General features: G+C 39.5%; 1 protein-coding gene and 1 non-coding gene across 2 annotated transcripts in view; one reads left to right on the top strand and one right to left on the bottom strand.

Moving 5' to 3' along the window:
• Nucleotides 1–24,445, bottom strand: part of LOC142455460 (acyl-coenzyme A diphosphatase NUDT19-like) — a 141,659-nt gene that overhangs the window by 15,433 nt on the left and 101,781 nt on the right. The gene's annotated exons all lie outside the window — the stretch shown is intronic.
• On the top strand, nt 8,252–8,358 carry LOC142455724 (U6 spliceosomal RNA). The gene has a single exon (XR_012785870.1). It is a non-coding gene; the product is annotated as a U6 spliceosomal RNA (small nuclear RNA).

The raw sequence follows: 24,445 nt of genomic DNA, 5'->3' as shown, positions 1-24,445 counted from the left end.
ACCTGGTGGCCTTCAAGACTTGAAAGACTGCCAGTGTACTAGCTGTCTCATGGGAGTGAGTTGCTCTGAGCCATTTGTACTGCTTTATAATTGAATAACCATTTATTTCTTATGTTATAAATCTATCTGTATAAATACATATATAATTATTGGCATTCTGGTTTTGTTTCTCTAGAGAACCCTGTCTAACACACATCCTATAATTCCCCTTTGATGCCTTAGCATCACAGAGGAGATCAGGCAATGCTGTGCACTCTGAATTTTGGCAACCTGCAACCTCAAATTTTGCTTTTCATTTTTGGCTCCCTTAGCCTTGGGTCTGCAGTCAAGATAAGACATTCTGCTCAAGCAACCCTAAAAGTAAATGAAAATGCCAGTGTTTCTGACCATGCCTTCAGATGAGATGTTAAATCTTTGAACTTGTTCTCTTTCTTTAAGCTCTTCTATTGGGGAGCAGCCAGTCTGTCCCATAGTCTTTACATTCTGTTTCCCTGAAGACCTGTTGACAGTATCAACTCCTAAAGTCAATGGATGCCAAAACTGCTAAGTAGCAGTGAACAGAACTAGTTCAAGCAGGATGATGGTTTACTAAATGCTGTTATAAGGGCCCCCAGATTCTGCAGGTCGGCCAAGGAGCAGCGTGAATAACACCAATGGCCAGCTAACTTGGAGACCTGATTGCTAAGATCATAACAGAATACATCAGCTCACACCTTATTGCTATAGGTCAGAGGTTCCTGTGGGTGTCCTAGCAAATTACTACCACAAACTGGGGGACTTAAAACAAACAGATAGATATAGATTCTCACTATTGTGGAGACCAGAGTGCAAAGTAAAGGTTTCATCAGGCTGTGTTCTTCCTGAAACCCCAGGGTGGAGCCCTTCTGGCCTCTGCTAGCTTCTGGAGGCTTGCTTGGGCATTCCTTGGCTTATTGTAACCTCCTTCCAAACTTGATTTCCTTGCTACATGGCATTTATTAAAGTCCAAATTTTTCTTTTCTCAAAAGGATACCCCTCGCTTTATTAGGGCCTCCCCTAATCCCATAAGAACTCAATCTAGCTTGGTTAAATCCAAAAAGACCTTATTTACAAATATAGTCACATTCTTAGGAACCCGGGGTTAGGACTTGATGATAACACAATTTCCTCCACTCCACCGCACAAGACGTGTTCCCATTGGGACCTTTCTGTTGGCCAGACGCCACCACCCTTCCAGAAACATTTTAAGTGCTTCACCTCCCTCCACTGGAATCTCCAGTGGGTGCTAATGGAAAAGCTGTACCCCATGATTTCAAGGAAGCTGGGGAAAAGGCAAGATTATGCTGTAGGATAAGGTGAGACATTCTGCACACATTAGAAAGATATTCCAAAGGAATCACAGACCCTAGCCAATACTCATTGGAAGAACTCAGATCAACTGTCACATCCTCAAAGACAGTCTCCTACCAACCACTCTGAAGTGACCGATTTCCAGAGTATGCTACCTGCCAATGCCTGACGGGTCACTTCTATCCAGACACATATCATGTGGGTGACTGTATTTCTTGATATAGTTATTGCTCTTTTCCTGTCTGAGAGTTCTATGGGCTTGGCATGGGAAAGGCAGCAGACCCAAGCCAGCTGCTGCCCACAGGAGAAAGAAGAGGCTGTCTGGTTCCTTAAAAATATATAGTTTTAGAAACCTTATACAGGATAGCGAGGATTCCAAATGGACTTGGTGGCAGGGTTTTTTTTGTGTGTGTCGTGTGTGTGTGTTGTTTTTTTTCTCTGCCACCTACTTAAAATAATAACCTCTAGGAGGGTCTGGTAGATGATAGGTGCTCTAAACATATTTGTTGAATCAATGTTGCTATAAAATAAAATGCTTTCAAAAATGATGATAACATTGTTTTTCAAGATGTATTCCAGTTTTTGCTTTGTTTTTTCAAGATTAATCCAGAAGGCCAGCCCTAGAAGCACACGATTGGTTCTATGCTTAGGCTCTAGTTCTTCTGGCCCAGTCTCTGCTTCAATTAAACTAGTTTTTTGGTTGTGGAGTTTTGCATAAAATCTCATTTGCAAAGTGAGTTTAAGTTTTCAAAATAATGACTGAAAACTGCTGTTCTAACTGAAGTCCCGTTGACCACTGAAGCCGTGTTACTCTCTAAGAATGATCCTGATTGCTGGTCCTGCCTCCAAACAAGCAGTTTCTAGCAGCAAAACCTATCACGCATTATCTGCCTCAGCCTCCCCAAATTGTGCATCTCCTCCTTTTCAATCCACCTGCCAGACAGCAACCACAGTCATATTCCTATAATGTGTGAGATCAAAACATTAGTAAATATGATATCTGAATGAAGCACTTCAGTTGCTTCCCATCATCAAACGAATAAAATCCAGAATCTTTGACAGGACTTTCCGTCGTCTGATCAGGGCCCTTACTGACTTCTTTGGCTTTATCTGTCTTTAATTTCTCTTCTTTTACACCATCCAGGGACCCAAACTCTCTCCCAGCCCAGGACTGTGCCTATGTGTGCTCGCACAGAATGGGGACCTGCCTCTTCATCTGCTAAGTTTGAGCTTCACTGTCATCTCCCCAACAGGGCCTTTCTGATCATCGAACACAGTATCCCAGATTATTGGGTCATTTTAATTTTTCATTGCTGTAAAATATGGTAACACATTTGCCAGTTTAACATTTCATTTCATATGTATTTAGTGTAGCCAATTACCTTAGTCTTTTTATTTAATCATCACCACTATGGGCTGCCAAATTTTCCATCACCATCATAATCCATGTTCTTCATTATTTCTATCACAATTCATATATAATAACTATATGTACAGTTCCATATGCCTTTATAACTGACTATATATGGGAGCTCTAAAAGTTTAAGAATTAAAACATAATGGATTTTAAAATCATTTTATTGGGGGCTCTTACAGCTCTTATCACAATCCACGCATACATAAATTGAATCAAGCACGTTTGTACATATGTTGTCATCATCATTTTCAAAACATTTTCTTTCTATATGCCCTTCATATCAGTTCATTGCCTTCCCCTCCCTCATTCATGAACCCTTGATAATTTATAATTTTTTTTCATGTCTTACACTGACCACCATCTCTCTCCACCTACTTTTCTGTTGTCCGGCCCCCTGGGAGGTGGTTAATATGTTGATCATTGTAATCTGCTCTCTCTTTATCCCCCCACTTTCCCCCTACCCTCCTGGTATTGCTACTCTCATTATTGGTCCTGAGGGTTTATCTGTCCTGGATTCCCTGTATTGCGAGCTCTTATCTGTACCCATGTACATGCTCTGGTCTACCTGGAATTGTAAGTTAGTATTGGGGTCATGATAGTGGGGGGGGTGAGCGTTGAAGAACTAGAGGAAGGTTGTATGTTTTATCAGTGCTATACTGCACCCTGACTGGCTCATCTCTTCCTTGTGACTCTTCTGAAAAGGGATGTCCAATTGTCTACAGATGGACTTTGGGTCTCCACTCTGCCCTTCCCTCATTCACATTGATATGATTTTTTGTTCTTGGTCTGTGATGTGTGATACCTGATCCCATCGACACCTCATGATCACACAGGCTGCTGTGCTTCTTCCATGTGGACTTTGCTGCTTCTCAGCTAGAAGGCTACTTGTTTATCTTCAAGCCTTTAAGACCCCAGAAATCTGTATCTTTGGAGAGCCGGGCACCATCAGCTTTCTTGACCACATTTGCTTCACCACATTGCTCATTTTGTCTTCAGCAATTGTGTCAGGGAAAGTGAGCATCACTGAATGCTGGGTTATTAAAACAAAGTGTTCTTGCATTGAGGGAGTACTTGAGTAGAGACCAAATGTCCATTTGCTGCCTTAATATTTAACATATAAGTATATGTATGGATCTATTTCCCTATCATTATGTAGAAATATATTTGCATATGTACATGCCTGTATTTAGACCTCTATACATGTCCTTTGCTTCCTAGTTCTTTACTCTATTTAATGGACTTTCTAAAAAGTAAATTTTATTGTGTTTTCAGTGAAAAGTTTACAGTGGTTAGGTGTCCATTTAATAATTTCTATACAACTTGTTCAGTAACATTGGCTACATTTTTCAATCTAAACAAAGTAAGAGAATAATAAAAGTAGAACAAGTTAAAAATAGGTTAATAGGAAGAACAAATGACAAGACGTTAAACTTTAACCTGAAATATCTGCAGCAGTTCACTTTCTGAGGACTGTCTTTGTGCAGGGTGTTCAGTTCCCTAATCAATGGTCCAAGGGTATGCCATGGGGTTTATTCCCCATGGGGTTTCTGCACATGGATTTTAGACATTCATTGTCTTCCATAGTCTTCTGAAATCCAAGGGCTCAGAATGTAAGCTCCAATAGATTTCCCCTTTCTGATCTTGGATTTTATTATTTATAATACTTGGCTCACATAGGCTGCTGTGCTTCTTGCTCGGGATTAGCTGTCATCTCACCTAGATGACTGCTTATCTTAAAAGATAATGGATTTTTTCCACTAACTTTAAAAATTTCCCCCATATGATTCTCTCTATATATGAATATATATATATATATATATACATATATATATATGCCACAGGTATGAATTATATAATTATTTCCAGTACTCTGCTGCCAAACTCTGTAAATGTTTAATTAAATAATCCCTGGCTTAAAGATATTAAGGAAAATAGTATTATTTTCCTTTCTGTGAACAACTTTGACTCAATTTATCCCTAAAATTGACATGTATTTAATTCTGTGTGTTTTTTTTATCACATGCAAGTGTGAATTTAATGCCCATGACTAGTAGATATTGCTTGCAAAAGGCATGTTTGGGGTTAATATTTATTTGGTTTTGTCCTTTATTTATGTTTTTGCATTGGCAGGAACAATAAATAATGCACTCTTTTTTATTAAAAGATCATTTCATTAAAAGATCATTTTATTGGAGCCTCTTACAACTTTTATTATAATCCATACATCAATTGTATCAGACATATTTGTACATATATTGCCATCATTCCCTTTAGACATTCACTCTCTATCAGCTCCTCTTTTCTCTCCTCCCCCCACTCTCGTGACCCCCAAATAGATCATAAACTATTATAATTTTCATATCTCACACCGACTGCTGTTTCCCCTCCCCTCTAGTTTCTTCTCCCTGGAGGGGGATGTGCGGCCATGTGCCAATCATTGTGATCCATTCCCTCTTCCTCCCCTCCTATCCACCTTTTTGGTACTGCTATTCCCAATCCTGTTCCTGGATTCTGTGTGCCGTGAGCTTTATCTCTTGTCTATCTTGTGTACATGTTCTGGTCAAGTCCAGAAGCCTCAAGGAACCAGAGGAACTTTGTGTGATCCATTGGTGCTCTACTGCACCTTGATTGACTCATCCCATCCCTGTGATCCTTCTGTGGGGGGATGTTCCATTGTCAGATGGGCTTTGGGTGTCCACTCTGACCCCTCTCATTCTCAACAATGTGTTTTTGTTTGTTATGAATCTTCTCATGCCTATTACCCACCCGGTCCTGATGATACGTCATGATCACACTGGATAGTGTGCTTCTTCCATTTGGGCTTGTTGCTTCACTGTTGGATAGTCGCTTATTTAATCCCCAGCCTTTAAACCCCAGATGCTACATCTTTTAATAGCCGGGCACTATCCTCTGTCATCACCACATTTGCCTATGCACCCATTTTGTCTTCAGTGATTGTGTTGGGGAGGGGTTGAGAGGGTAACATCACAAAATGACAGTTTGTTAGAACAAATTGTTCTTGTATTGAGGGAGGGTATGAGCTGAGGCTTAAAGTCCATCCACAACCTCAGTGTATTGCCTTATAAATATAGGTACATAGGTCAATACCTCTATTTTATGGATTAATGTATTTACATAATTACACACCTGTGTTAATACCTCTATGCCCCAGATGGTGTTGGGGGAGTAGGTGGCAGGGAGAAGGGTCTGGTGAGCAAACAATGCCATACACAGGAAACAACTAGGGAATTAAAACCAACAACAAGGAGGTTGTGGAGATCCTGTGGGTATTGGGGAAACAGCGATGTAGCTGAGAGGAAGTACGAAGAGGTAGACAAAGGGGAACCGTGATGATGGGGCAGGAGGAAGGCAAATACACTCTTTAAAATTCGACATTCAGTGGTTTATACACTGTTCTCTGGAAGTTGAATTATTTACACAAGAATGGTTTACTGCAGTAAGGTTAAATGGTTCTATTGTATTCCAGGAACCCTTTCTCCAAACTGGAATCCTCTTAGATGTTCCTCCATTCAGAACCCTACAATGTTCTTTAGTTGCTGTGAGATCAACTTCTCCTTAACCAGGAAAGCCTCCCCCAGCTCGACAAAAACAGTGAGTGAATGAACGAGACCCAGCCTTGGTCTTTGGTGCTACCTTACGTTGTAAGGTTATGGGAGACAGACTTTTAAGGCGATTAGGAAAATCTAATTTCATTTTATATACTCAAAAGTCATTTGTTTCTCGTCCCATGGTGTGAGGTTGGGTAGGAGAGACAGGCAGAGAAAGGAAAGGGCTCGCCTGTGTTTTTACATGTCTTTGCTTTAGATTTTGTTATAAAAGTCTCAACATTTGGAGTCCCTAGTAGAATATAATCCCAAATTATTTTATGAGAGCTAAAATGTTTTATTAATGCCGCCAGCCTAGGTTGGAATCATCCCCAAACAGCCTAACAGTACTGTTAAAACTGCTGCAAACCAAATGACAAGGGCGACAAACCTGTGGGTATCCACACGTACGGACCCTACGGCAGTGCTGCTCCACCTTCCTCAGGCCGTGACCCTTGACTACAGGTTCTCATGTCGTGGTGACCCCCCAACCATATTATTTTTGCTGCTACTTCATAACTGTCATTTTGCTACTGTTATGAATTGGGCAACCCCTATGAAAGGGTCATTCAACCCCCAAAGGGGTCGCGGCCCACAGGGTGAGAACCTCTGCCCTACAGGATGGAGTTGACGTGCCCAATCGGGTTTCCAATACGGTCATCTTCACAGAAGCGAACTTTCTCCTTTGGAGCAGCTGTTGGACCAATGATAACTTAGATCCAGTCGAGTAGTGGAAGTAAAGTGGGAAGGAATATGAGAGAGACAGAGACAAAGGATGAGAAGAGACGGATACCTGGTAATTCCTTTTTGTTATCCTTCTTATTAAAGATTCCCCAACCTCTTCTCAGAAATCTTAATGTGTAGATCAGGCCTTCTTTACATTGGGTGTGTGATCTCTTCTTCTTAACTGGATCCTTCTTGATGATTTTCAAACCTGCTTCTTCACTCATATTTACTGCATGGAATCCCAATTTTATTTCCAGATTCCCTATTTGGTAGCTGATGAAAAAATTGGAATAATCTCCAGAAAGGGAGGAAGACTGAGTGCAGTGGAAGGAGAGGGGGTGGATGAGTGGGGTGGAGACAGAACATCTACTTTGCTCTGACAAGATTATTCATGTAATCACACCCTGCAGAGAACACAGAATTTGGATGATATATTTTTAAAGCACATTAACCATTACACACATGAGGGAACAGGAAAGCTGCAAACAGTAATCTCAAAATAAATTAATCTTGAAGATTTTTGTTGTTTTTTTTTTAAAGCAACAACTTATTAGGGACTCACGGGAAAAGAAATAATTGGTTTTTAAAAATGAAGCAGAGTAAAAGAGTTCCTGAACGTCTACTATTTAAACTTTGTTGATGCTTTTACTACAAAAATCAATAAAAATTATACTAGTCACCCAATTTAAGGATGTCTGGTGGCACAATGGTTGAGTACTCAGCTGCTAACAGAGGCTCCACTTGAGAAAGACCCATCGATGTCTTCCCATAAAGATCCTAGCGTAAGTGAAAATGATACCTCAAGGGTTGATAATGTTCTCTAACATGAAACAACAATGATGTTTCTAAGGTGGTGAGCCAGAGATATATGTCAACCACAGATATAGGAATGGATTTGGGGCTCGGACTTAATTCTAGCTCCAATCTAAGACAATTCATTTTTATGACATGGCCCTGCTTGATTCTCACTCTGCTGAAGAGATCACTCAAGATATGGGTGCTGTAAGTGAAGTGGAGAAGCTAGATGATGTCCTTCTATCAGAAGGAATAGTATCTGGGGCCTTAAAGACTTGTCTTCACCCAACTAGTAGTCATTTAAGTGACGTGCAATTATATCTACATGGAAGAAGCACACAGGCCTGTGTGATCCAAAGAAGATCAATACTAAAATCCAGTGCTCACTTTGGCAGCACATATACTAAAATTGGAACAATAGAGAAAACATTAGCATGGTCCCTTCACAAGGATGATGTGCAAATTCGTGAAGCGTTCCATATTAAATAATAATAAAATCCAAATCCAAAGAAGGGAAGAGAATCCCAGCTTAAATTGTCAACACCCAGTTTGCAGAGTGTTATAGATGACAGTGGAAGCCCAAAATTCATTCCACACATGGATTAAGCCTCTAGTTAATCCCCTCTGACCAGGGACCAGGGGTGTGACTGGCCTTGCTAACATGCAGAATGCACTGGAAAGAGGATTATTGAAGATGCAGTTACATTAAAATTGAACACTTTATCATTTGACTTCCTTTTTGATCCATTTAAAATGTGTTCTACTTTTTAATATGTTTTGTCATTGAGACTTTTCATTTGTTTTACTTTTTATTTTTGTTACTTTTTTTGTATTGAATTGTTTTGCTTTTTTTGTCTATGAAATCCAGGACAGCTAAATCTATAGAGACAGTGACTGGACTGATGATTCATTGGGGAATGGCAAGGGAGATGGGAGGGAGGAATGGGGGAGCTATTAAAAAGGAATGCAAGAATGAAGCAAAAGTTCTAAAATTGATTGTGGTGAAGATTGTACAAATTAATAGTGGTGAAGATTATGTAATTATTCTTCATGCGATTGGATTATCAAATTGTATGATATGTGAATATATGTCAATAAAGCTGAATTAAAAAGATTATGGCCTAGAAAACTTTTGGGGTAGTTCTACTCTGCATAAACGGTATCTATCAACTCAATGGAACTCAACAATAAGTCACTAAATCCTAGATTAGTGTCTTTCTTGTCACCTTTGGATAGTGGCCTGTGCTTTTCATTTAATCTCGTGATGGTGTTCATCGACCTTTGGCTTTGCTCACTTTTCACTCTCATTCACAATTCTATGGATGATCACCGGAAGCATGCCAATTCTGCCACTGGATAACCCCAAACTTCTCAAGACAGCTTTCTGTATTTTTCTTTTTTTCACAAGCAGGAGACTCAGTTCACCAGCCTCCCCTTGATGTCTGATTTAATATCCACATTTACGTTTATTCAACTTTTCTTTCAGACACCTGGAATATTATAGAATCTTGGCTTTGGGGATGGGATTGCTTCTGTCCCTCAGTCTACTCTGTTTAGGGACACTTGGTCATGAATACATCAAAGAGCAGGAAGACCGGAGAAAGTATCTAAGGACAACAGTCCCCATCTCTGGGAAGTGTGCTGGGAAATCGAGGTGTTGGGTTGTCGCACAGATTCGGGGCTGCCCCTGGCAGTCATGGGGTGCTAAGCATGCTTCAATGAGCAACATGATGGAAGCTTCCCCAGATCCCACTCAGTTGTTTTTATTTCACAGCTGGACAATCTTCTAGACTTGATTATAACTAGCCAGGCCTGTAACTTGACTCTGGTTTTCACATAATATATGCCTCGCACTAAATTCACCAGTTTGTATAAATTGAAAGAAACATCTATAAGTGTTGTACTTTGAAAAGTTAATGGGGAAATTTTATTATCTTTTAACTCAATTTTTACACAAATTTTGAATCCCCTTTATACTTTACTTTCTTGAGAACTATAATCCCTGATGATAGTACCACTCATGTTTTTGAGTTTCGGTCACAGTAATTCTAAGGATAGGTCATTTGATTGAATTATGATGTCATTTGATTAGTTGGGGCTGAACATGTAGAAATAAAAATATACATATTGTAATTAATTGTGAAGACATGGGCTTCATATTAAAACTAGAGTAGTTCACTAATTTAAAATGTCTAGAGATTAAGTACACTATTTATCAATTCAATTATGATAAGGGAATCATTTAAAATATTTGTCTTAAAAATACGATAATGGTTCTGATTTCATTCATGAGTGTCCATCATCCATTTAACAGATCTCTTATCCAGCAACACGAAGGTGAGTTCTAACACTTTGCTTCTACAAAGAAGACTGCAACAAAGGATCTCCTCTTCCCCACCAGAGGGACAGGGAAGCCTTATGGGGCACGCAGTCAAGATAGAGGAGCAGGAGGGAGGCATGTATGTTTTTGAGAAGGCAATTCATGCTCTGTGGGTAGGAAAATGGGGAGGAGCAAATTCCAACAGGAAAAACATGTTTAACATAGTTATGTGAAACCCGACGGGAAAATACACTTGGTAGTAGGTTCCTAATTGGACCCGGTTGACCTAATTTCTATATAGCCCTTGGTGAACCATGCTGTACAGACTATTGGGATTTTAGATTGTCCTTTTGATGTGCACAGCATTATTCCTAAACTTCAGAAGAAAGACCCAATGGAGAAGCCCCACTAAGTCAACTGGGTTTTGGCTCACACTCACCTGTGGCCATTGGACTTAAGACCAAATGCCCCAGTGTGAGAAGAAGCAGGTGACTACTAGCCCACGGGCATGGAACTGGCAGACACTGGTCTTTGGTTCAAATCTCTTGCCTTGATGGTTCCTAATGAATGATGGCCCCAAATTACCATCTACTTACTATTTTAATGTCCAATTTGCTTTGTTACTGCATGTAGTAATCTGGTAAGCATGATTCTCCGACTGTGAATGAATATTAATGAAAGATTTGCCTTATCACCAACCCTCGTTGTTTGTGTAAATAGTGTCTAGGCAATTAAGAGTTTAACCTGTACAAGTCAGCAATTCCTGCATTTTGACTCATAACTGGACTATAATTGCCTTTTTCAGCAGTGTTTTAAATTCTCTACCATTGGCTACACTAACGACACTATCAATTCTTAGTGGTTAATCACTAGGCTGTTAGTGCAAGATCAGCAGTTCGAAACCTCCAGCTTCTCAGCAAAGGGAAGGATAAGGCTTTCTGCTAATGTGAATATTTGTGGGTAAATCTATAGAGTCAGTAACTGGATTAATGGTTCTTTGGGGGTATAGCAAGGGAGATGGGGATCAGTGGGGAATGGGAGCCAACGCTACGGTACCGAACAACGACATATCTGCCATTACAGTGCTCTCTGTCTGATAACAAGGCTATGCACATCCCTCGACTATGATCAGAGGGATTCACAAGAGGCTTAACCCATGTGTGGACCCTGCAAATTATTTTGGGGCTTCCACTGTCATCCGTAGTCTCCTTTAAACCAGGTGTCACAATTTTATCTTTGATAACATTCCCTCTTTAGATTTAGATTATACTATTCTTTACAACCCTTAGATCACACAGGCCTGTGTGCTTCTCCCATATGGACTTAGGTGAAGCCTCACTTAGATGGCAGCTGGTTTGAAAACAAACCTTTTAAACCCCAGATGTATTCTTTCTGGTAGCCAGGCACTATCTAGTTTCTTCACCACATTTTAATATAACAGCCGTATCTTCAGTGATCTCTTCATGTGTTTGGAATCAAATAGGGTCATGTCATAAGAATGACTTGTTCTTAGATTTTAGATTAGTGCTCAAATTAAGCACAAGCCCCAAATCCATTAATGCATCCATGGTTTACATATGTCTTTGGTGTACCTCAGAGACATCATTTTCATTTTATGTTATAGAAAATTATCAGTCCTCCCCAGAGCATCACTTCCACTGCCCTCAAGTAAGTGCTGACTTATAGTGATGCTATCGGGTAAGGTAGAACTGTCCCGAGAGTCTCCAAGCCTGAAAATGATGAGGACAAGCATGAAGAAAGTGTCCTAAAACTGATTGTGAGGATGATTATACAACTCCTCTGGATGTGATTCAAAAACTGAATTGTATGATTTGTGAATTATATGCCAAGAAAGCTGTTGAGAAAAAAACCTATCTTCTGCAAAGGTCTTAAGTGGAGAGCAAATGCTTTGAAAATGATTCGGGCAAGAATGTACAGATGTGCTTTATATGATTAATGTATGTATATGTATGGATTGTGATGAGTTGTATGAGCCCCTAATAAAATGTTTTAAAAAAATTTTAAAAACCTATCTTCTTACCTGGCCCTGTGAGTTCTGAGACTGAGTAGAAAGCCTCATGTTTTTCCCACTGAGCATCTAGAGGTTTCAAACTCCTGACCTTTCAGTTTGCACTGAACCCCTATACGTAACCACTATGCCAACCGAGCTCCTCTAAATAATCATATATATATATACACATACACATTGCTTTATAGTTTCCTAAAACTTATTTTTTAATTACTGTAAAAATAGAAATGTTTCATGTAAATATCTAAGCTTCTGTTTTCTAATTAACATGGAATATTTAGTAATAAACCCACTCAAAACCCAAAGTCATTGCTGTTGAGTTGATTATAACCCATAGCATCCCTATAGGTCAGAGTACTTCATTGGATTTCCAAGGCTGTAGTCTTTATTGGATTTCCAAGGCTGTAGTCTTTATGAGAATAGGTTGCAGAGTGACTGGTAGTTGAGAACCACCAGCCCTTTGGTGTGCTGTCAAGCACTTAACCAGTGTGCCACCAGTCCTCTTGGATCTAGCAATGTTGTTGGTGGTGAGTGGCATCCAGTTGGTTCTAACTCATAGCGACCATACGTACAATAGAATAAAATCCTCCCTGGTCCTGCATCACCCTCATGATCTTATGTTTGAGTCCATTGTTGCAGCCACTGTTTCAATCCATCGTATCAAAGGTCTTCTTTTTATCTAGCATCTCGAGCTTTAATTTCTGTATAGTAATAATAATTTGGAACTGCCTATAAGTCACTGCCTATTTTTAAAAGGACGTGTTGGCCACACTCTCCACCATTCTGTATTGTCTCCCTACTGTCAGGTCCCATCCACCATCACACATGGCTGCTGTATTTCTTACAGCACATATAAGAGTGGAGTACAATAATTATATCTATGTTTCTATCAAAAGTGGGAAAATATAAGAGACTGAGAAGATCATTAATTTCAAACAAAATGGGAGATAACATTCCATCAAAATAGCGACCGGGGTTTTAAATGTTTGTATTCAAACAGGCAGCCCTCTAAGCTAAGAATTAACTAAGTGCACCCAGAAAAAACACACCAGCTAGTGCGATTCAAAGATGACAATTAAAAAATAGGAGATAACACATATTTTGACTCAAACACTATTTTTAGATGCTTATATGCAAACAGAATGTGACTTTATCAAGGAATAAAACTTAAGACACCATTCTAAGCAAACCACGGCAAGTGCTTCTATATCCCCAGCTTGCTGTGCACAGTCAGGCGAGCTGTTTACCTCTGTAGGCATTTGAATCTGGGATTGCAACTCTAGCATACTTTGACTTGTAAACAGCGGCTCCACTGATGTTGTCTTGCCTCTCTTCACAGATCATGCAAACTATGTAAGCTAGGAGAGGAAGCCAGAAACTGCTCAGCAGCTTCAGACGTGTCTGTGATAAACCTTGAGCATGCATTTTTATCCCTGCGTCTAGAAGTTGCCTTAGGTCTGTGCAACTGGCCCTCTTTGCAAAATGGATTGCTACTCGCTCTTAGGCACCAGAGGCTTCACTCCATCGGTTTTCCAGTCTCATAAATACACTGTATTGTAACCGAAGGAGTTCAAGGTCTTGGGCTGCTGGGGACTGAAGCTGAGCTGCCAAACTGGCTGCCCGGTCCAGCTTGTCAGCTCAGAAGGAAGCCAGGGTATTTGTGTTTGCTCATTCCCTTTCCTAAGCAGGAGATGGTTGCTTGCTGAGTGCAACAGGCTATGAATTCAAAACAGGATAAAACCGCACATCGAATTACATTTCAGGAGGCTGTTCTGTCTTGACCAGTGGCCCCAGAGGATCTAAGCGCCGGGCCACAAAAGGGGGGAAGGGAGTAAATAGAAGAAAGTTCCTGTGGACCTTTCAGAGGTTTCTGTGCTTAATTGTAACTGATAGAGTCCAAAACTCTGAGAATAATCTCCCAAGCTTCAAAGCAACCCTCTTCTCAAGGTAAAAAATAAAAATAAAAGCTGCAAGTTATAGAATATGCAAATGCCAGAGCCAACAGTTTCAAAGTGAACAGGTCAAGGGCACATGCCTCGATTTCCAAACCCTCGGCTGCTTGTGAATTCTTGGCATGGGGCACACAATGAATAATCTCTCTGAATGGAGTTGCAGCAAAGGGTAATTCTCACTTTAGTGAGGCTGGCCTTTCGGGTTTTTTGGGGGGCAGAGGAGGGGACGTTTCCTTTCTCTGGTGTCATTTGGTTTCTGTAGCAGCCTCAGTGCCACGCCTCTGCTGCCAGAACATTTCCTGCAACTCTCACGACAAAGGCACCAGCTAAGGAGGGATTTTTTTAAAATCTTGGCTACCACTTCAGTGGGTTTCTTTGCATTATGCATGAAGCCTACAGGTCATGTGACCCTTATCTCAACAGTGAGGGAATTTTTGAGCACTTGCGATGTTATTTACAGGATACTTTATATATCTTTATCTCATTGAATCCTCCAACAAGGTAATGAAGTTAGACGTTTTGAGAGAGAACTACCATTCCCAGATGCAGAGCTCCAAGCAGCAGAACTCAGACTCAGACCTGTTAACCACCCATTCAATTCATTGAACACTAACGAGATGATGCCCATCTATCCCAAAGCCTTTGCTTTATTCCTATAGCATTTAAAATACAGTTTGTATACGTGCATACTTTTAAATCTTTCTCTAGTCTAGGCAGTCAAACTACACTGAAACGATGTTTTAACTCCTAGACAGTCTGGTGTAGTACAAATGAGAGCTGGCAGAGGACTTCGGACCAAAGGCATATATTGTGAGGCAATCTTAGGAGGTCAAGATTGCTTTCCAATCCAGACCATTAACCTATTTCTTCCTCTGGGCTCTGTGGGCAGAAAGCCCTGGAGATTTGCTCTTGTCAAGATTAACCCATTGCTGTCAAGTTGATTCTCTGTGGAAAGACGGGACTTTCTACAGTCGTCAAGAGTCCGGGAAACTCACAGGGGCAACATTGATGGATGGCAGTGAGTTCAGTCTTTTGATTTTTGGTCACATTGATTCTGCTGAGCATCTGGTGGATTCAAACCACCACTCTTTCAGTTACACGCCAAGTAACTAATTTTCATTACTAAGGCTCCTCCGTGAAGATTATTGGACTGTTCTACCCTCACGTCGGCTCTTAAGAGTTGGAATCGACTCACCAGAGCCCAGTGATTAAGAATGGCAGACCATTGGTATAAGGACCGATCTCTCTTATAGAGATGACTGGTCAGTGCCTGTTTGCTCCGTGGAGTTATTTGGTCCATTTTCTAAGCTATTACAGGGAAGGCAAGAGAAATGAGAAGACACATGATGTTTATACATTCTGTACTGGTTGTGCAGTAGACCCAATTTAGATTTATTTATTTTCTCTCCCTCTCTCTCCCTTTCTAATTTGTTTCTCTGTATCAGTGATCTAAAAGAAGGAAAGAGAAATTTGACATAAAATTAAAAGTGGTTGAAAAAATTTTAAACTAATAAGGTAGGATTTACTCTGGCCTCAAGCCCATTTCCTTCCTTTAGCAGCTGGAAAATTAAGAGACTTGGGATACAGTAGCTTCTAATATCACTGATCATTCTCTGCCTTTATAAGTAATGTTTGTGATTCCCTTCAAGAAGATCAAATTGAAAATTAATCTTCTGTAGGTAAATCTAACAGATAATCATTCAGAGGAAAATCTGTCTGAGGAAAACCCAATAAATTGACCCACACAAATACTTTAATATAAGGAGGAGAGTCTTGATAGACTATTTTCTTTCCTAGGGATAGTGAGGCACATAAAGAACCGGTGGAGCTCCACAGGACCCTTCTTCCAGGAAGCCTTCCAGAGTAAGGGGTGCTGGGAGAAGTGGGTAAGAAATAGCACAACCTGCCTGCATCCCGAGCATCTTGCAGCTACACCCCAAGCACCAAGGAAAAGGGGCAAGACTTCTGAAATAATCCATTGGTTTTCTGGCAAAGTCTAAACTTCAAATGTAAAACATTGTGTTTCAGACAATATGCCAAACAACACGTGCAATTTCTTGACTAAAAAAAAGAACCAGTCCCTTGTCACCACTGACTTTGTGCTGCGCGAAGCAGTGGGTGGAAGGTACAGTGAGGTCCCTTGTTAGCAAATACAGAAATTATCACTTGATCTTAGGAGAAAAGGTGGTGAGTGAGGAGGGAAAAGGAGACTAGACTTGGAAACAAACACTGCATGTAGTACCTGTTCACTATCTTTTTTAAAAAATCCATGAAAATAGAGAAACATGAAAAATCAAGAAGTCATCTTCCTAACATAAATTTAATTTTCAAGCAGTTTCTCTACCAGTCTTTTCTACCTAAGAAGTTTGGTTGTTTTTTTTTTCCAGGAGATTTTTGTGTTTATTTGACATGTGAATTATTATAAAGAATTTGTCGAAAACAAAGGAAGTGCAATGCAAATCATCCATTGTCTAATCCTGCGTAGCGAGGTTACATTCTGCTGAACTCGTCAGCGCAGCAATAGGCAAGCTTCCACTGAGAGATGGGTGGCGGTGGCGCCTGAGCTGTGGCTGAATCTCGGTCTACCACGTGGGAGGAGAGGACTCAACCGGTGAACAGCCAATCATCTCCCACGCCTTTTTTTTTTTTGTGGTAGCATCCTCTTCCACCACAAATTTTTGGTGAATAATGTGTTTTGCTCCCATATAGGACACCGGGCGCTATAGGCCAAGCAGACCATCCTACACCTCCTGCCACAAGATGCAGGTCAAGAATTGGCATGAGACCCAAACTGGGTCCTACACGGTAAATCCTTTTCTAGTCTCCCAGAGGGAGGCTCCCTACAAAATGAAGAGGAAAAGCTATGTGCAGAGGGAAGCTGAAGCAAATCAAAGACACCTAGAGACCCCAACAACATGGAACCAATCATGCCTGGTTGCGCTCATTAGTTATAGGGGTCAATGTACTATTCACAACAGCAAAAAGATGGAAACCAGCAAAGTGCCCATTCATGGATGAGTACATCAGCAAACTGTGGCGTGTATGGAGCACCACTGTGCAGTCATAAAATACAATGAGCTCTCAAGCATTTCTACAACATGGATGAATGAAAATGCAAGTGGTCTTATCGAGTTCAGTGGTCTTATCAGAGCTTCCAGTCAAAGATGGACCAGAAAGAATGACCTGGTAATCTAGTTCCAAAAACCAGCCCATGAAATCCAGGTGGATGATAGCAATCCAATTTGCAACCAATAGTGGGGATGGCTCAGATCCAGGCAGCCTGTGATTTTCTTGGGCATGGAGTCATCATGAGCTGGAGACCAACCTGACCGAGCAAACTGTAGCTGTTAGTTGTTGTGGAGCTGGTGTTGACTCATAAGTGGTGAAAAAAAAACACATGACATCCAAAAGCAATATAAATATGTGCATGCATCCATGTATAAACTATAATTTCAATCACTGAAATATGGATCCTCCTTAACTTTGCATATCTTATTACTTTCATTCATATCTTTGTGCAGTAGCTTCTTAATTCAATAAGGTTTGTAAATGCATTTTATATTTAGATGTCTACAAGGTCAACCTTATTTGTAAGTATTAGAAAACGCACTTACTTGTACAATCTGGTTTTATTCATGTAAAATTCACCACAAAAAAGAAAGATAGTTGATTCAGTGTTATTTGTTTGTTTAAACACAAATTAGCAAGCTCATATATAATTAATTAGAAACTTCTCAGGTAAATTCAAATATCACAAAAAAACAATGATAATAAAATGTCAGCAGATTGCATCATTGACTAAATGGTTCATATATTCAGTCTGCTTTTATCCCCAAATTATCTTTTAACAGTGGTCCCATCCCTATAATTCTTAAAGAACTGGCCCAAATTCTGGGAAATTATTACTAAACTGTTTCTTTTCCTAAGTTGTAGAATAATTAATAAAATTCATCTGGTCCAAAATAAATATTTGTGGCAGAAAATGAACTTTTTTGTCTATAGTAACAAATGAATCCAAAAAGCTAGGATATATGAAGAAGAAAGATGAATCGGAGTCAGAGAAAGGTTTATTAACAACCTACAATTTTCAGGTTATACAATCCTGCTTTCAAAAAGTGAGACAGAGGACTAGAGGCACTTGTCACTTGCCGATGAAGGTCAAGGACTGCAGCCTTCCAAATGGATTGTGACTCAATATAAGGAAAATCAAAATCCTCACAAGTGGACCCATAGACACTAATACCACGATAAAAGGAGAAAAGAGCAAAGTTGTCAAGAATTTCACCTTGCATGGATGCACAAACAAAGCTCATGGGAGCAGCAGTCAAGAAATCAAAAGATATAATTTTGCATTAGGAAAATCTTCTGCACAACACTTCTTTAGAGCGTTGAAGAGCAAGGATGTCACTGTGAGGATAAAGGTTCATCTCCCTAAAGCCAGGCTGTTTTTAAAGCATCTTTTATGCAAGTGGAAATTGGACGTTAAATAAGAAAAACTGAAGCACTGATGCATTTGAATATTGAAAATACCACGGACTTCCACAAGAACAAAGGGATCTGTCTTGGAACAAATGCAACCACAATGTTTTTTAGGAGCAAAGATGGCAAGACTTGGTTCCCATCCTTCTGCCATGTTATCAGGAGATATTAGTCCTAGGAAAAAGATATGGTTGGTAAAGTAGAAGAGCAGTGGGAAAGAGGAAGAGTTTCAAAGAGATGGGTTGACACAGTGGATGCAACAAGAGGCCCACATTTAACAATGATTGTGAGGCTGTCATAGGACAGAGTAGTGCTCCATGCTGTTGTACACAGTGCTGCTATGGGTTGGAATGGGCGGCACCTAATAACAACCATAATCAGATGTCCTGGTTCTGCTTTATGCTGAAAAAAATGATATTTTATTGAATTATAACATCTTGCAGAAGAAGTTCATGATGATTTACATAACATAACCTATCTTTAAATGTCTAAAATGAATTTTTCTTTAGTGAGGAAAGACATTACAAATGGTTGGGATCAACAGTATGAATAACAGAAAACTTACAAAACAATTCCTACTGAGATGTCTTGCTGCTGGCTTTGGATGCTTAACTGTTAATTTGCTCATAAGTCTGAGGACTTTAACATTTTGAAATGGTATTTATTTCATGTCTTTAAAGGAGAATGCCAGTTTCAGTCCCTTTTCATCCCTGCTGTGCTTCATCATCGTTGCTAGTTTCAAGTGTTCTTGAATCTGTTCTGACTCATAGCAAACAAAACACTGGTCAGTCCTGTTCCATCCTCAGTGCTTACTGAGTTTAAGTTCTTGCTTGTAGTTATTTTCTATCTAGTTATCTCACTGAGGAATTCAATGGTCCTCTATTTTACCAAGCATGGTGTTCTTCAAGGATCGGTTCTTCGTTGGTCATTAAAGAGGTATAATTAGAGTCGATATCTATGACTGGTCTGCTATATCCAGTGTGAAGAAGTCTTTCTTTGAGTAAGTATTATGGGTCCAGCATCATGTTCTCACTTACTGTCTTTCACTTAATCTTCATAAAAACTTTATGAAGTGGGTGAGTTTATAATCATTTTCAGTTGAGGGAATTGAGATGTAGGACGGTGTTTTTGTTCAAAGAACCATCATTGAGATGCCATCCCTTTTCAAAGTCACACAGTGTGTTAGGCTGAGTTTTCTAGAGAAGCCAAACCAGTGATACTTATGATAGATTTGTATCAAGTAAATGGCTCATCCAGTGGCAGAAGTGAACAAATTCTGGCAGGTTCTAACTCCCTGGGTCAGATGTTAAGCTGAGGACTTTCCTTGACTCACTTTATATTGAGGGTGATGTATCCAAGATTATTAAGAAGATCATAAGCCAGTGACTGGACAGGCAGATGCCAGGCCACTGATGGCTCTCTGGGTTGGCAGGCAATATGGCAGCTTCTTGGTTCAAGCCCTAAGAACCAGAGATTGATAAGCCAGATGTAGTTTCCAGACCAGTGAAAAGCAAGCAAGTTTTCCACAGTATCTACTTGCATACGATATAAGTCACACCCCAGGAAATTTCCATTTTAATTGCATCAAGGCTGAAGGGATTGCATTCCATTATAATCTTTTTACAACTGCTTGACTGCTCATACAAGATTCCATTATGGGACTGAATACGTTGTTAAGCCACATCCATTTCATGGAGAATCACTAGACCTTAACTGCCAAACCATTGATAATCTTCACCCAGTCAAGTTGGCATACGCCTTAACTGTATCAATCACCCAATAAGAACTAGAGTTTTAAACTCAAGTCTTTTAAATCGATTTGCCCTTTCACTCACTTCTTTATGCTCCCTAGATTTCTCAATAATTAAAGGGACATGAATTAAATATATAACCATATCGATGAATCTCAATTTCACGAAAACAAAAACCAGTTTCTATAGAATCAACTGTGAATCGTGTTGAGTTCATGCATGTCAGAAGAGATCTGTGTTCCACAGGTTTTCAATGACTGATTTTTCACAAGTAGATCAAGATCATTCTTCTGAGGCACCTCCGGTAGACTCAAATCTTCAATCTTTCAGTTAGAAACCTAGCCTGTGTTTGAACCCCTTCAATTTTATTTTGCTGGGAAAAAAGTGCACATTTCTATGAGTTGGACTCAAACTGGTGTTGTGAGATGTCTGGTTGATATGATTCTATATAGATGAAATACAAAGACAGACGAAGGTAATGTAGGTGAATAAAAATTAGATGGTGATTGACAACTTCAGGGATGTCAGGGGAGCAGAGTACGGATTGGAAGGAACATGAGGGAACTCTATGTGAAAGATAGAAATGCTCTACATTTTGTTAGATTGGTGTACACTATGGTCAATATTCATCACACAGAACAGTTAAGGTCTGTGCATTTCCCAGTATGAGAATTTTTGTCAATTTTTAAAAAGAGAAAGTATTTCCTTTAAATGATTTAATATTGTAGCTTCAGGTAACTCTACTTCTCAGATAATATTTAAACTTATTTAACATGACCTTGGAATAAAAAAATCAGGAAGTAGTATCTTTAATACCAACAGTAATTGAACACAAACTTCATCATGGATACTATTTTAGGTTCAGTGAAGATAATCAAGAGAAATTTTAACCACTAGATATTATTCATTTCATCAAAACTCTGGAGTTGAGTATAATTATCTAGTGAAATCCATGGGAACTGAACTTAGTGGACTGGCCTGTTTCTCTGGGTCTCACATTTTCAGCCTTTGACATGGAGCAGTCTCCATGTCCTGACCCTCTCGCTAACAGAGGAGTTTTCCTTCATTGACAGGTTTCTGCTTTACACACGTTACAACTTGCACGAGTCTTACTCTGTTAATGACAAGTATTTATTGAAAATCACACATGGAGTTACATCCTTTGCTACATTTGTCATTTTATAATTATTGGCTTCTTTCAGAAGAGCTTTCCATGACCTGAAGAAGTCAGAGGTGCTGTTAAGTGATGAAGAACAAACGAAGTCATAGAATTTGATTCCTAGCCCATGGTCTCACACTGCACACTCTCTTTGTCTAACAAAATCAAGCAAAACAATGAAGAAAATGACCAAAAATGGTGAATGGTGACATTTAAATTTTTCTTCTACATTGATGTGGGTATTTCTAATTGATACTGGTGATAATTGCTAAGCCATTTTAGTCTTAGCACTGAAGTCTTCTCTTTCTAATTATAGAAATATTTCTATCACTAGTTTTTTATTTTTAAATATTTTATCCTTTTCATCCATTGTACTCTCTCCATTAGGAACTTCTATCTTCTCTATCCTCCCTCTCTCCTAACTTCATTTTTCACTCTTATTTAATTCATATTTAATAGCTTCTGAGGTTCTTTTATCTATTTTGTCCAGTTCCCTAAATAATTCTTTGATTATATCCTTTCAGCTATTGAGTTTCGATTGCAATAATAATGTGTACTTGCTTCATCTTTATAATTCCTTGATTCTGGTTCTCATAACCAATATCCTCTTAAGAATATTATGTTACCCCCACCATTATTTTATTGGGGCTCATACATCTGGTCTAGCTGGATTTGTAGGGTAGAATTAGGGCCATGAGTGTGTGGGAGTAGGGAGGAAGCATTAAAGAAATAGAGGAAAGTTGTATGTTTCATTGGTGCTATACTACACATGGACTAGCTCATCCCTTCCTGTAACTCTTCTGTAAGAAGATGTCCAATTCTCTACAGATGGGCTTTGGGTCTCCACTATGTGACACCCCTCATTCACATTGAAATGATATTTTGTTTTGGATTTTTGATGTCTGATACCTGATCCCTGATCCCATCGACACCATATGATCACACAGGCTGATGTGCTTCTTCCATGTGGACTTTTTTGCATCTCAGTTAAATAGGTGCATGTTTGTCTTTGAACCTTTAAGAACCCAGATGCTGTATCTTTTGATAGCCGGGTACCATCAGCTTTTTTCACCACATTTGCTTAGGCACCCATTTTGTCTTCAGAGATTGTGTCGGGAAGGTGAGCATCTCAGAATGCCGGGTTATTAGAACAAAATGTTCTGTGTTGAGGGAGTAGAAGAAGCTACACGATACTTAGCATATAAATATATGTAGTAAATAGATCTATTTCCCTATCATATATAAAATATATTTACATAATTTGTGTATTGCTTCTCCAGGTTACTTCCAGACTCTTCCAACCATCTCTGTGTGAACTCGTGTTACCAGATTGCTATAAGTTCCCTTGAAAGGTAACCAAACATCCCCCCCACCCCAAAAAATTGAACTCACTGTTATTGATTCTGACTCATAGCGACTCTATAGGTCAAGATAGAACTGTCCTTGTGGGTTTCTGAGCCTGTAACTCTTTATGGGAGCATAAAGCCTCATAAACAGCAGTTGATGGTGTTGAATTGCCAACCTTGCAGTTAGCAGCCCTATGTGTATATACTACCAGTAACCTGTTTATAGCTTCTTCTTTTTTGTCTGTTGTACTCAGGTTCCACTTGGATGCTATCTGTCCCTAGTTTCAATACCTGTCTGATAATTTAGTTTTACTTCTTCCAAGTGGATATCAAACTCACAAACCCTGATTTCTGCCAATAGGGGGAGAAGCGGGAGTATAGCAATAGAACTCCCCCTCAGTCTTCCCCATATCGGTGGCTCCTGGCCTGGCTGCAATCGGGTTTGCAATTCCCATACCACCAGCCAGCTTCTGATGTCCCCAGGGATTTCTAACTGTCTTTAAGTTAATTAGTCATGTGCATCAATTTCATTTCACCTCTGAATTATTTTCAAATGGGCACTGGGAAGGAAGCCAGTACCCATATCACATACCCACAGTGCCTTATAATATTCAAAATCTCACTTTTTGCACATGACTAAATAGTATGCATTTTGAAGGTATCCTGCAACCACCAGTTCATCTCATTCAGGAGGTCTCACTGTCCAGAAATGGGTTATCATTCCATGCATTATTATTATTTTGTGGCATGTTTTCCTCATGTATCGATCTAAAACCTATTTATTATTGTTTTATATTCTTGTAATAACAAACAATATCATACTGTATAATTATCAAAGAAATAAAAGCTTTGAGGCACTTTGAACTCGCAGATCTAGTACTTGACAAAATGCAAAAATACAAGGTCAAAATCAAAGGAAAAGAAAAAACAGAGATGCCAAGGTATAAGCTAAACATTTCTAATGTGTTATTAGAGTTAAGTATAATTCACTAAACCTTTTAGGTTGAGGAACAACAAAAATGAAGAGAGTCTTGGTGAATCATATTTTGATTCACAGACACTCAGTGAGTTATCTATTTACATGGAAAGTAAAATCAATTGGCCTTCCATTGATTACCATCAGCATAAGGAGGCAGGAGGCCTCAGTTTGGCCAAATGGCTTTGTGATTCCCAAGCTGTGTGAGCTAGAGCCTTTTATGGCTTGAGCTCCGAGGCAGATGCAAATCAAAATAAAAGAAGGTCCAGAGGCTGATCTAATGTGCTTTGATTTGAGAATTCATTAAAGGCACCCTGGGTCTTTACAGTTACACATCTGCAGCATGACTTGGCTGTCCACACACCGTGAAATAATTTTAAAATCTGGAGTCATGATTTTAAATAGGAGGAAGCATTACTTTCTGCTTAGTGGGCAAAGAAACTGGCATCTACACTGAAGGGTGTTTCAATGAGTAATGAAACAATTGCTAATATTTCTGGCTTCCAATGGGTGCTCGGAAGCTTTCCTGATAGTTTTAAAGGAAGAAACTATATGGTGTAT

Source organism: Tenrec ecaudatus, chromosome 8 (assembly GCF_050624435.1).
Source record: "Tenrec ecaudatus isolate mTenEca1 chromosome 8, mTenEca1.hap1, whole genome shotgun sequence".
NCBI classification, from domain to species: Eukaryota; Metazoa; Chordata; class Mammalia; order Afrosoricida; family Tenrecidae; genus Tenrec; species Tenrec ecaudatus.
This window is presented reverse-complemented; position numbering and strand designations above follow the sequence as displayed.